Source organism: Mauremys reevesii, linkage group 2, assembly GCF_016161935.1.
Source record: "Mauremys reevesii isolate NIE-2019 linkage group 2, ASM1616193v1, whole genome shotgun sequence".
Taxonomy (NCBI): Eukaryota; Metazoa; Chordata; order Testudines; family Geoemydidae; genus Mauremys; species Mauremys reevesii.
In genome coordinates, this window is record NC_052624.1 from 236404107 (window position 1) to 236418667 (window position 14561).

Genomic DNA, 14561 nt, shown 5'->3' on the forward strand with positions numbered 1-14561 from the left:
ATGGCAGCAATAACAAAAGAGGAAATGGAAAACACTAGGAATTGGTTCAAATAGCAAACTTTGGATCTGGATTTCATACTCCCAAAGTTGGCAGGTGTTTGGATTTGGCATTTTGGTTGCACCCATTATAAAGGTATATTCATAGATTCCAAGGCCAGAAGGGACCATTGCGATCATCTAGTCTGACCTCCTGCATAGCACAGGCCATAGAACTTCCCCCATATAATTCCTAGAACAGAGCTTTTGGAAAACCATCCAGGAGCTCACCTAAGTTCAGAGGGGTTCAGATCGACAGGTTTGGTGTGAGCATTTCTCAAGCAAAGATAATATACTGGCACCTGAGGATCCTTCAGAACCACATTACTGCCATGTCAAATGGTAATAAGATTTGGCACCATTTTAGCACCGTTCCTATTATGCCATTACTGTATACTTTCTAGCTGATCCCCATTTATACATTTGGTGAAATGGATCTATAAAATGGGGTTGCAGATTAAAGATCTTCCTGAAAGGTCAGAATACTCAGAACACCCATTTAAAAGCCTTTCTATCCCAGCCATTTTAAATATTTGAGCTTTTTGAAATTGTGTGTGTGTGTGCAGCACCTTCAACATTTAGGCCACTTCCTTAGGTGACTAACCATAGATTTGGGTGCCTAACTATATCTCCAGATAGATGTGAACATTTTTAGCCTAAGCACTGAAACTGAACTAACTGAAATTGCTGGTAGATCCTTAAACAGTGCAGTGCATACAGGGGATACTGTAACACCAGGGCAAATGCTTGGCCATCTCAGTGAGAGTTATAATGGCATATCTCTGCTCTGCAGTTGTGCCAAGACCCCATAAGAGGCACTGTTTTCTTTGCATGCTCACAGTTAACCCCAGTTTGCAGGTGCACACATGCCCCTTGAGATGTTGCTGTGTTTTAAGTTCGTTTATCAATTAATTAGGTCAAGGCTATTAGAAGGACAATGCTTGAGCAACCAGAAATAACATTTGTGTTCCAACCCAAACTTGAACCCTGCCAACCTTCAGTGCTGTTTGGAGATCCAGGGTCTGGGTTCATCTCTGTCCATATCTTAAAACTTTTTCCCCTTTGTTATCACATTTAAAGGGTTTTTAAAAAATAAATTAAACAAAACTGTAACAATACTTAACTTCCATAGCAACTTGTATCCCTTCCTTCAATCAAGAGTCACAAAGCACTTTACAAACCAATGAACATAGGGAAGGGTAGGAGAGATGTCCTGGAAGCCAAATTTAGGCTGCTAGGGAAGAGACTGAAATCCAGGACCTCTATGGTGGCATTTTCAGAAATGCTCCCAGTTCCACGCGCAGGGCCAGGTAGGCAGGCAGAGCTTCAGAGTCTCAATGCGTGGATGAGACAATGGTGTAGAGAGGAGGGGTTCACGTTCATTAGGAACTGGGGAAACTTCTGGGATGGGAGGAGCCTATACAGGAGAGATGGGCTCCACCTAAACCAAAGTGGAACCAGACTGCTGGCACTAAACATTAAGAAGGTTGTAGAGCAGTTTTTAAACTAGGAGATGGGGGAAAGCCGACTGCTGCAGAGGAGCGTGTGGATCGGACACAGACTTCTCTTAGGGGAGAGTCTGATGATAGAGAATCTCCAGGTTATAGTCAGGAGCAGAGGAATGAGAAGTATAATGTAAGGGCCGGATCAGATGATAAACAGTCACATAAAAAAGAATCTGGCACATCAGAAAAAGGCAGGCTAATAAACAGGGACAAGTTTTTAAAGTGCTTGTACACAAATGCCAGAAGTCTAAATAATAAGATGGGTGAACTAGAGTGCCTTGTGATAAAGGAGGATATAGATATAATAGGCATCACAGAAACCTGGTGGACTGAGAGCAATCAATGGGACACAATCATTCTGGGGTACAAAATATATCGGAAGGACAGAACAGGCCGTGCGGGGGGAGGAGTGGCACTATATGTTAAAGAAAGTGTAGACTCAAATGAAGTAAAAATCTTAAGCGAATCCACAGGTTCCATAGAGTCTCTATGGATAGAAATTTCATGCTCTAGTAAAAATATAACAGTAGGGATCTATTATCGACCACCTGACCAGGACAGTAATAGTGATGATGAAATGCTAAGGGAAATTAGAGAGGCTATCAAAATTAAGAACCCAATAATAGTGGGGGATTTCAATTATCCCCATATTGACTGGGAACATTTCACTTCAGGACGAAATGCAGAGATAAAATTTCTCGATACTTTAAATGACTGCTTCATGGAGCAGCTGGTACGGAACCCACAAGGAGAGGCGACTCTAGATTTAATCCTGAGTGGAGCGCAGGAGCTGGTCCAAGAGGTAACTATAGCAGGACCGCTTGGAAATAGTGACCATAATACAATAGCATTCAACATCCCTGTGGTGGGAAGAACATCTCAACTGCCCAACACTGTGGCCTTTAATTTCAAAAGGGGAACTATACAAAAATGAGGGGTTAGTTAGACAAAAGTTAAAAGGTACAGTGACTAAAGTGAAATCCCTGCAAGTTGCGTGGGCCCTTTTAAAGACACCATAATAGAGTTCCAACTTAAATATATACCCCAAATTAAGAAATACAGTAAAAGAACTAAAAACAAGCCACCGTGGCTTAACAACCATGTAAAAGAAGCAGTTAGAGATAAAAAGACTTCCTTTAAAAAGTGGAAGTCAAATCCCAGTGAGGCAAATAGAAAGGAGCACAAACACTGCCAACTTAAGTGCAAGAGTGTAATAAGAAAAGCCAAAGAGGAGTTTGAAGAACGGCTAGCCAAAAACTCCAAAGGTAATAACAAAATGTTTTTTAAGTACATCAGAAGCAGGAAGCCTGCTAAACAACCAGTGGGGCCCCTTGACGATGAAAATACAAAAGGAGCGCTTAAAGATGATAAAGTCATTGCGGAGAAACTAAATGGATTCTTTGCTTCAGTCTTCACGGCTGAGGATGTTAGGGAGATTCCCAAACCTGAGCTGGCTTTTGTAGGTGACAAATCTGAGGAACTGTCACAGATTGAAGTGTCACTAGAGGAGGTTTTGGAATTAATTGATAAACTCAACATTAACAAGTCACCGGGACCAGATGGCATTCACCCAAGAGTTCTGAAAGAACTCAAATGTGAAGTTGCGGAACTATTAACCAAGGTTTGTAACCTGTCCTTTAAATCGGCTTCTGTACCCAATGACTGGAAGATAGCTAATGTAACGCCAATATTTAAAAAGGGCTCTAGGGGTGATCCTGGCAATTACAGACCGGTAAGTCTAACGTCGGTACCGGGCAAATTAGTTGAAACAATAGTAAAGAATAAAATTGTCAGACACATAGAAAAACATAAACTCTTGAGCAATAGTCAACATGGTTTCTGTAAAGGGAAATCGTGTCTTACTAATCTATTAGAGTTCTTTGAAGGGGTCAACAAACATGTGGACAAAGGGGATCCGGTGGACATAGTGTACTTAGATTTCCAGAAAGCCTTTGACAAGGTCCCTCACCAAAGGCTCTTACGTAAATTAAGCTGTCATGGGATAAAAGGAAAGGTCCTTTCATGGATTGAGAACTGGTTAAAGGACAGGGAACAAAGGGTAGGAATTAATGGTAAATTCTCAGAATGGAGAGGGTAACTAGTGGTGTTCCCCAAGAGTCAGTCCTGGGACCAATCCTATTCAATTTATTCATAAATGATCTGGAGCAAGGGGTAAACAGTGAGGTGGCTAAGTTTGCAGATGATACTAAACTACTCAAGATAGTTAAGACCAAAGCAGATTGTGAAGAACTTCAAAAAGATCTCACAAAACTAAGTGATTGGGCAACAAAATGGCAAATGAAATTTAATGTGGATAAATGTAAAGTAATGCACATTGGAAAAAATAACCCCAACTATACATACAACATGATGGGGGCTAATTTAGCTACAACGAATCAGGAAAAAGATCTTGGAGTCATCGTGGATAGTTCTCTGAAGACATCCACGCAGTGTGCAGAGGCGGTCAAAAAAGCAAACAGGATGTTAGGAATCATTAAAAAGGGGATAGAGAATAAGACTGAGAATATATTATTGCCCTTATATAAATCCATGGTACGCCCACATCTCGAATACTGTGTACAGATGTGGTCTCCTCACCTCAAAAAAGATATTCTAGCACTAGAAAAGGTTCAGAAAAGAGCAACTAAAATGATTAGGGGTTTAGAGAGGGTCCCATATGAGGAAAGATTAAAGAGGCTAGGACTCTTCAGTTTGGAAAAGAGGAGACTAAGGGGGGACATGATAGAGGTATATAAAATCATGAGTGATGTTGAGAAAGTGGATAAGGAAAAGTTATTTACTTATTCCCATAATACAAGAACTAGGGGTCACCAAATGAAATTAATAGGCAGCAGGTTTAAAACAAATAAAAGGAAGTTCTTCTTCACGCAGCGCACAGTCAACTTGTGGAACTCCTTACCTGAGGAGGTTGTGAAGGCTAGGACTATAACAATGTTTAAAAGGGGACTGGATAAATTCATGGTGGCTAAGTCCATAAATGGCTATTAGCCAGGATGGGTAAGAATGGTGTCCCTAGCCTCTGTTCGTCAGAGGATGGAGATGGATGGCAGGAGAGAGATCACTTGATCATTGCCTGTTAGGTTCACTCCCTCAGGGGCACCTGGCATTGGCCACTGTCGGTAGACAGATACTGGGCTAGATGGACCTTGGTCTGACACGGTACGGCCTTTCTTATGTTCTTATGTTCTTATGAACGCACAGCAATGGCTGTGTGGGGTTATTATGGTATGGTATGTCCAAACAGTTGGTATGGTACGTCCAAAAAGTTAACCCCACTGACCTACTTCATACTGATCCTTTTAGAGGCAAAGCCACTGGGATCAGCTGTCTCCTGAATATCTGAAGAGGTGACAGCCTGAAAAGGGGGGGTTACTCCCTTCACCTGAAGTGACCTGCAGAAGTTCTTTCCTCTCCTAAAGGCTGGATGACTAGAAGAGGGGGAATGACTGGGCAGATCTTACCACTAAACTGCCCTTGTAGTGGAATAAAGATTTCCACCTCCTCAGGCTTTCGGGAGGAGGACAGGGAGACACTCCCTGTGCAATCAAACCCCTTTTTCTCAAGCTTTTGGGAGGAAGGAAATAGCGATTCTATCCTTCTTCAAGAAAGTGCAGTGAAGTTTGTCTCTGTGGGCCCTTTGCTACTGGATAGCTCTCAGACTACTGTATACAACAAAAAACGGACCATGTCTTACAATGGAGAGGCAATGTTTGCTTACATTTTAAAGTGTATCGCTCATTCTAAGTGTATTTCAGCAACGAGGGAGCAGTGGGAAACATCTATTTTGTTTAGAAGTAGCAATTCACCCATTAGGGATATAGCCAAGAAAGATAGAAATCCTGAAAATCTTATACGTTTGCCTTACTGTCTCAGAAATACTGGTGCAGTGGCGCCATGCAGTGGACAATTTTTATTTTGTTGGCCTCCACCAGGGAGAACCTCTAGTCTAGAGCATGTAGTGTCAAGCTCTTCTTTCAAAGGGTTTTCATTGAATCGGCATTATGTTTTCACTAATACATTTGATAACTTTGGGAGTCCAATCACCAGGACCGGTTCTAGGCACCAGGAAACCAAGAACGTGCTTGGGGTGGCACAATTTCAGGGGCAGCATTCCAGCCACCTTTTTTTTGTTTGTTTTCCCTTCTGCAGAGGTGATCTCAGAGGGGTGGGGTTTTTTTGGTTTGTTTGGTTTGGTTTTTGTGCTTGGGGTGGCAAATAACCTAGAGCCAGCCCTTCCAGCCACTTTAGATTATGACTGTTTCACTGCACTGCACTGTGACTGACATGAAATCTCATCCAACTGCAGACCTAGAAGCAGTCAGTTTATTCATAGATTCAAAGTTTCCAAGGTCAGAAGGGACCATTGTGATCTAGTCTGATGTCCTCTATAACACAGGCCACAGAACTTCCCCCAAAATAATTCCTAGTGCATAGCCTTTAGAAAAACATCCAATTCTTTATTTAAAAATTGTCAGTGATGGAGTATCCACCACCACCCTTGGTATATTGTTCTAATGGTTAACTACTGTCACTGTTAGAAATTTGCCTTATTTCCTGTCCAAATTTGTCTAGCTTCAACTTCCAGCCATTGGATCATGTTATACCTTTTTCTGCTAAATTGAAGAGCCCATTATTAAATATTTGTTCCCCATGTGGGTACTTACAGACTGTAATCAAATCACCCCCAAACCTTCTCTTTGTTAAGCTAAATAGATAGAGCTCCCTGAGTCTATCATTATAAGATGTTTTCTAATCCTTTAATAATTCTCGAGGCTCTTCACTGAACCCTCTCCAATTTATCAACATCCTTCATGAACTGTGGACACCAGAACTGGACACAGTATACCAGGTCACTTCTGTGATGGTGCACCCCATAAGGCTTCATGGAAATATGCTTATGAATGTATATATATATCACATAACTGGAATATGTTTTATGCTACATATGCCATGTAACATATCTCTGTAAAGGTTATGATCTACTGAATCTATTCATCCTATTTGTATGCATGTGTCCTTGTTGTATTTGAAGTTATGAATATTGGCTGTGTACTTGCTTGATTTCTAAGTAGCCTTAATAAAGCATTTGGTCAGCTTCTTGAGAAAGGAATGTGCAAATTAAGTGCCCAATCAAAAAACATTTAAAGGACAATGAATCTTGGAAAGCTCCAATCCACATAAGATGTCTACCTGAGGATGTTCAGGGTAGCATGTAAACAATGGCTGCTTCCTGTAAAAACTGAATCATGCATGGACATGTGACTTGTCACTTGGCCATGTGACTCCAAAACTCCATCTTGGAGCTGGACTTTGCATAGGAGAGAGGAGGGGGTCTCCACCCACAAGAGAAAGTCTAGTTAAACCCCTGGGTGACCCCTCCATTTTGTCTTCAGCTGGCTCAAAAGATAGCCTCTCCACCCCCAAGGATACCTGAGAGAAACTGGAACAAAGGATAGTAACTACAGGGGGCGTGAGTGATTGCTGGACCCAGACTAGAAGGAGACTAGTCTGTAAAAGGAAGCTTACTGGAACACCTCTGAGGGTGAGGTTTTATCTGTATTCAGTTTGCTTACTGTATTAGACATAGAGTTATGTGTTCTATTTTATTTTGCTTGGTAATTCATTTTGTTCTGTCGTTACTACTTGGAACCACTTAAATCCTACTTTCTGTATTTAATAAAATCACTTTTTTACTTATTAATTAACCCAGATAATGTATTAATACTGTGTGGGGGGGAAACAGCTGTGCACCTCTATCAGTGTTAACAATTTATGAGTTTACCCTGTATAAGCTTTATACAGGGTAAAACGGATTTATTTGCAGTTTGGACCCCATCGGGAGTTAGGCATCTGAGTGTTAAAGACAAGAACACTTCTCAAGTTGCTTTCAGTTAAGTCTGCAGCTTTGGGGCATGTGGTTCAGACCCTGAGTCTGTGTTGGGGCAGACGGGCGTGTCTGGCTCAGCAAGACAAGGTCCTGGGGTCCCAGGCTGGCAGGGAAAGCAGGGGCAGAAGTAGTCTTGGCACATCAGTTGGCAGCCCCAAAGGGGTTTCTGTGATCCAACCCATCACAACTTCAGTGTCAACTACAGAGCTAGAATAATCTCTCTACTACTACTCAAGATTCTTGTTTATGCATCCAAGCATTGCATTAGCCCTTTTGGCCACAGAGTCACACGGGAAGCTCATGTTCAGCTGATTATCCACCACAATCCCCAAATCTTTTTCAGAGTCTGCTTCCCAGGATAGATTTCCCCCATCCTGTAAGTCTGGCCTATACTCCTTGTTCCTAGGCATATGTATTTACATTTGGTCATATTAAAATGTATCTTGTTTGCTTGATCCCATCTTATCAAGTGATCCGGATAATTCTGTATCAGTAACCTGTTGTCTTCATTATTTACCACTGCCCCAGTTTTCGGGCCACCTGCACATTTTATCAGTGATGATTTTATACATGGCAACAAAGTATTCTAACTACAGAGCAGGACGGGGACAGCTATGCTGCCCAGACTCCTCCATAACTAAAAGAACAACTAGGATAATGTGACTTTAGACAAGCCTAGCACTGTCAGAGTCCTAGGAGGCAGCTAATGATACACAGCAGGCAGCGCAGAAGAAAAACCAAGGAATAGATAGGAGCAATTGCAGAAAGATAGGGAACAGAGAATGATGCTAGCATGGATGCTCAGTAACAGATCGTGTGGGCTAGACAAACAAAGAAATAACTCTTGCACTTAAAACATAGGCCTAGCATCACAGCAGATGAAAGAGACTGCTTAGCCTTGAATTCACCCTTCTACAAAGGTGCGTAGCCACAGAAGGCTTAGAATGGGGGATAAACAGAACACATTACAAGTAGACATAAAAATCCAGCCCACAACTTACCTGAAAAGGTAAAAACTATCATCTACATCTAGTATTAGAACTCCCCGCACCATTGTATGGTATTGAAAAATAATCTAAAATTTGTTTCTATGTCCATGACAATAGTTCTGGGTGCACACATAGCTCACTGGAGACAGAAGACAACCTGAAAGCAGCCTTAAAGCCAAGATACAGAACAAGAGAGGGAGGTGTTGACTAAGGAAAGAGCCATGCCACAGCTTTTCAGACAGGAATGTACAGTACTTCATTGTATTATGGAAACACAGTAATATTTTAAACAGACATTCAGTTTATATTATATATTATATTCTATTTATTTTATTATATTAAAATGTACTTTAGGAATATAACCCCTAAATTATTAAAATATCAAATTTGTACAGCCATAATGTTAAAAATGATTTTTATATGTTCTACTTGTTTTCACACAAGATTTTAATAAACGTTGTAAAATCATGCATGACCAGCAGGGGGCAATATATTATTATTAAACATGTGACTAAGCTCACTTTACATTTCAAATGTGGTAATCAGTGCACTACACTAAGGCCCTGGAACATAGGTGCTGGAACTACGGTTACTGGGGGTGCTACCTGGCTTGAAGTGGTTTCCATCACATACAGGGTTTACAGTTGGTTCATTGGCACTCAGCACCCCACTATACAAATTGTTCCAGCACCCCTGCCCTGATATGGAGTATTGTGAAGTTTGACATCCTGTTACTTGTCCTGAGATCTGGATTTTAGTTTGACTCATAAAATGTGTTACCCTTTGAGTGGGGAAACCCCACTGCTTTGGCTGGATTCCTTTATAGCAAAGTCCTATAGAACTTAAGGGTGAACACAGTGGAGATTTCATACGGCTCTGTATAAAATACTCTAAAAACCTACAGAACATAAGAAAGATCTCCTGCTGTGCATTTTTTTAAATCATCCTAAAGAAATTCTATGGCATGGATAGAATTATCTATAAAATTCTATAGGATAATATTTTCTCTTAGTTTTCAAAAGGACTTCTCCATAAGTGTAGGTAGATAGGTAAGAAAGAAACTCCAGCCTATTACTGAAGGTTATCACCTCAGCTCATAGCATTAGGCCATAGAGATGCTATTCCATTTCCTTATTATACAGATTCTATCCCCATAGCTAGTTTACAGTTATTATTTGTATTCGGTCCCTCCCTATCAAGGATGTAGCAACATTTTTATCTGGGGGAGGGAGACTAGAGTTTAAAAAAAATAAAAAAGAAGAAGAGAGAGGTTGCTGTTGAATATCTTTTTTTACACTACATGATTATTGAAGAAGGGACCCTGGATAACTCACAATCTGTTCTGTTCAACCCAGCAGGGGGACAGTCTCTGATAGTTTCAGCAGCTTAAAGTCCCTCTCTTTCTCCCAGGGTATGTGCTGGCTCTTGATAGTCAAGGCGAGGTTGAAAGTCTCTCCTACAGCAGAGACTCTCTGGATCCTTTCTTCCTTGGCTGGAAAATAGCTTAGTAAACAGAGTATCCTCGTCTTGTGAAGAGGAATTCTATGTGCCTGGATGAGACTTACTGGTCTGTGCTTCTCCCACCCTTTCTGCAACCAGACTAGCTGTTTCCCTCCTTCTCTCATGAAGGCTACCTGTTCTCTTTCTCACTCTCTGTCCACAAAGACTTCTGATCCCCTCTCTCTAGGGAAACCTGGGATAGGCCCTATCAGCTGCCACTCCTCTGTGGCTGACTCCCAAAGCCTTTTGATTGATTCTTCCCTTCTCCTTCCTCCCCCTCACAATTTCAAAGTTTCATGTGCTCTTTTGACTAAGGAAGATGGGAGGCCAGACATCAAGGAGCCCATGGGACTAATTGTATTCAATATTTTTTACTAATGACCTTGGCAAAAAAAGTAGGAATGTGCTAATGAAATTTGCTGATGATACAAAGTTGGGAGACATCGTCAGTACAGAGGAGGATCGGAGTATTATATAGGAAGATAGATCTGGATGACTTTGAAGACTGGAGTACAACAGTACAAAGTGCAAGGTCATGCACTTAGGGTCTACTAATAAGAATTTCTACTACAAGCTCGGGGCTTATCAGCTGGCAGTAACAGAAGAGGAGAGACACCTGGGTGTATGAGTCAATCATAGGATAACTATGAGCCACCAATGTGATGCAGCTGTAAAAAAGGCAAATGTGATCCTAGGATGTATTAGGGAAGGCATTTTCAGAAGAGATAGGGGAGTATTAATGCCATTATACTATACCCTAGTAAGACCTCATTTGGAATACTGTGTACAGTTCTTGCCACTCATGCTCAAGAAAGCTGAATTCCAACTGGAACAGGTGCAGAGAAATGCTACTAGGATGATCAGGGTAGTGGAGGGCCTATCTTATGACAGGAGACTGGAAGACCTTGCCTCATTTAGCTTAGCAAAAAGAAGACTGAGAAGGTATAATTGCTCTCTCTAAATACATTAGGGAGGTAGATACCAGGGAGGGTGGCAAGCTATTTAAGCTAAAGCCCAGTGTTGGCACTAGAACAAATTAATATAAAACTGGCCATGAACAAACTGAGGCTGGAAATTAAAAGGTTTCTAACCACCAGAGGGGCGAGGTTCTGGGACAGCCTCCCAATAGGAGCTGTGGGGCAAACAACTTAATTAGTTTTAAGTGACAGCTGGACAAATTTATGTAGTGCAAATGTGTGACATGGTTGCTCGTGATGGTGGGAGGCAGTGCTTAGCAGCCCCGGGGCTCATTTCCAGTTTAAGACATATGTTCCTAAAGCTAATGCTTCATGGTTTCAGTCAGCCACCAGCAGGGGTCAGGAAGGAATTTCCACCCCCAATGTATTTGGGGCGTGGCGGGGGTGTTAGCTCCTTCCTCTGAAGCATCAGGGATAGCCCTGTTGGAGATGGGACACTGGACAGGGCTCTGAGGTGGCACAGAGCACTCTCTCTCTCGGGTGCTTGAGCTGACTTGTTCTTGCTCATATGCACAAGGGCTAACTGATGTTCATGTATGGAGTTGGACAGGAATTTTTCTCCAGGTCAGACTGGCAGTGATCTTGATTGGGGGTATTTCACCTTCCTCTGCAGCATGTGGATGCAGGTCATACCCAGATAATCCTGGAAGGTATCTCATTTAATCATGCAGGGGCCTCAAGCACAGGTGCACCTCAGTCCCACCTCTTCTCTGCCTGTGGCACATAATAGTCTAGTCTCCTGCGGACTGTAATACTTTAGTCTCTGTTCAGTTGTTGGGTTTAGTGTGCGAGTGCTGGTTGGTGTTGGTGGCCTGTGATATACTAGAGGTCACACCAGATGATTTAGTGCAGTGGTTTTCAAACTGCAGGTGGCAACCCAGTACTGGGTCATGGAATGAAAGGCACTTGGTCATGGTGTCTCTGGTCAGCACTGCCAACTGGGCTGTTAAAAGTCCCATTAGCGGTGCTGCCCGGCTAAGGCAGCCTAGTCCCTACTTGTGACACCACGCTGCACCCCAGAATCGGCCAGCAGCAGGTCCGGCTTCTGGAAGGGGGGGTAGGGGGCACGAGGTTCTGTGCACTGCCCCTACCCTGAGCACTGGCTAAGCACTCCCATTGTCAAGTTCCCGGCCAACGGGAGCTGCAGAGGCAGTGCCTGCAGGCGAGAGCCACACAGAGCCACTTGCACACCTCCACCTAGGATCCAGACCTGCTGCTGGCTGCTTCCAGGCCGCAGCGCTGTCTGCGGTGCCAGGACAGGCAGGAAGCCTGCTTTAGCACCCCTGCTACACTGCTAACTGGGAGCCACCAGAGGTAATCCCCTGCCCCTGAGCCCCCCAACCCAGAACCCCTTCCCTGCATCCTTAACCTTTCATCCTCAGCCCCACCCCAGAGCCTGCACTCCCAGCCCAGAGCCCCAACCCTGAGATCCTCCCACACCCCAAACCCCTCATCCCCAGCTCTGTTGGGTCAAGAGCATCAACAATTTTCTTTAACTTGGTCACCAGAAAAAAGTTTGAAAACCACTGATCTAGCAGTCCCATCTGGCCTTGAGCTCTACGATGCTTTGACTGACTGTTTGCAATCCCATAATGCCTGGTTTCAAAGGGTCTCTAGCTACCATCTTTTTCTTGTCAGAGATCCTGGGTGAGAGGAATCCAGTGAATTACATAAGCATAAATATAAAAACAATTATTTTCCAGTGTAATCAACAAATCAGGTATAGACAGTCCCCTTTCTTCATTCTGCCACATTCTCTACTGTTCTCCAACGTACACAGTGACTATTTGAAAGCAAGAGGCCACCTCAATGTTTCAGTTTGCCAGAGAATATTGTGCGTGCTTTTTAATCCTGCAATCCCACACCACTCTTACTGAGCAGTGACTGAGAGAAGTACCAATATAATGGGTATATTTTCAAAGGGCTAAAATGAAATCACTTAAAATATGGCTGATTTTTTCAAAAGGAGGAAGCGACGCTTCCCCCAACAAGTGTATCAAGTACTGCTGGTTGCAGTACTGATTTGTCTCCACCATTGCCTGCAACAGGAACCAAATGCCAGTTGCCTGATACCAATAGCATTTCTGAGACACCTCATCAACTATGACTTAAGTCTTTCCTTGCACATAACTGTGGAAAATAATTGTTATTTCTGCTTATCCGGTTTGATGGTTTCATTGGTTTCCTTATTCTGAAGCTAGTGAGTGTGTACTTGTTTCTACTGTTGTACAGCTTTTGGGCACACGCTACTTTTGACTAAATACACAGATGAAGCTTTCACAGCCTGGATTATCTAATTGGAAAAAGGCTTGAGACAAATTTAGGAGGCGCCAAGGTTCTTCATGTCACCACAAAGCAGCTTATATTCTTCAAAAGACCACAAAGAATGGTGGTAACAGGCTAAGTTTTCAGTACTCTCAGAAGAAAACAGGAAGATCCTAATGAAAATGGTAAGTAGTATATGTTATCGTCCCCAACAAGAATTTGCACTGTGAGGCCTGTGATAAACTCAGGACAGACAGCTGCAAGGGAGGGGTAGGAATCAGTCCCAGAGGGTTAAAAGGCCCTCCTCCTTATCAACTGGGAGGCAACTACAGGTCAATCAGGTTCAGCTGAGAAAGGGTTACCAAGGTAGCACTTAGAATCAGCTGAGGGGGAGCTACCTGAGGTTAATTAGGATCAGCTGATTCCAACTTAGAGCTGCCTGAGACCTTTTTAAACCCTTCCCTGGGAGGAAGGAGGGGGCAGAGCAGAGAGAGAAGGAGCCCTGCTGCCAGGAGTGTTGGAGCAGTAAGACAGCGAGCCTCACCAGGAGGAGAGGCAGTACTCTCTCCCACAAGGGAGTAAAAAGACTCTAAACAGGACTGGTGGAGATACGCGAAGCAGACTTCCCCAGTGTCCCAAGGGAGATCATATTACCCAAGCCTGTCTCACCAGGGCAAAAAGCAGCAGAGGCTGGGGAGACTGAGAAGGTGCCTTGCCACAGGCCATTATACTAACCAAGCTGAAAATATGCCCTTAAGTGGAAAGGTTGACTGCAATTTTATTCAGATGCTTTGTTTGCAGGAAGAATAGGATCAAAGTGGCTGAAACAGAGTCAAGACAAATTCACAAGTCCAGTTGTTCAAAATGAGATAATAGAAATCATGGCTCTTAAAATTGTGAGGGATATTTCTGAGAAAGGTTCTGGAATGTGGTATACTACAAAAGGAGATTAAACAGACTTCAACACAGAACAAGGGTTTTTATGCCTGAAATCTGTGGGTGATAACATGAATGATTTTGGAGAGTCCATTGGATTGTACAATGGACCCTGTACATCAACAGAGATAATTGTATCAGTATTTAAAGATATACTATTGCATCAAAAATCTGAGACTCAACAACTCTTGCTATGATGGTGTCCCTAGTATGGCAGGCTTAGTATGGCAACAGGAGGAACCATGGGCTACATATACTCATTGTTATGAGCATGCTGTGAACTGGACATGCCAGGACGCTATTAAAAATAATACTATCCTAAGAGATACTCTTGAAACTGTTTACAAAAATCAAAAAAAATTAAAATTCACCAAATGAGATGCTATATTTCAGGACATTAAATATGAACGGTTAAGGACCTCACCAGACATCCTGTCTGTGTCCA

General features: G+C 42.7%; 1 long non-coding RNA gene across 1 annotated transcript in view; it reads right to left on the reverse strand.

Moving 5' to 3' along the window:
- Positions 1 to 14561, reverse strand: part of LOC120396569 — a 47254-nt gene that overhangs the window by 7713 nt on the left and 24980 nt on the right. The window lies entirely within an intron of this gene.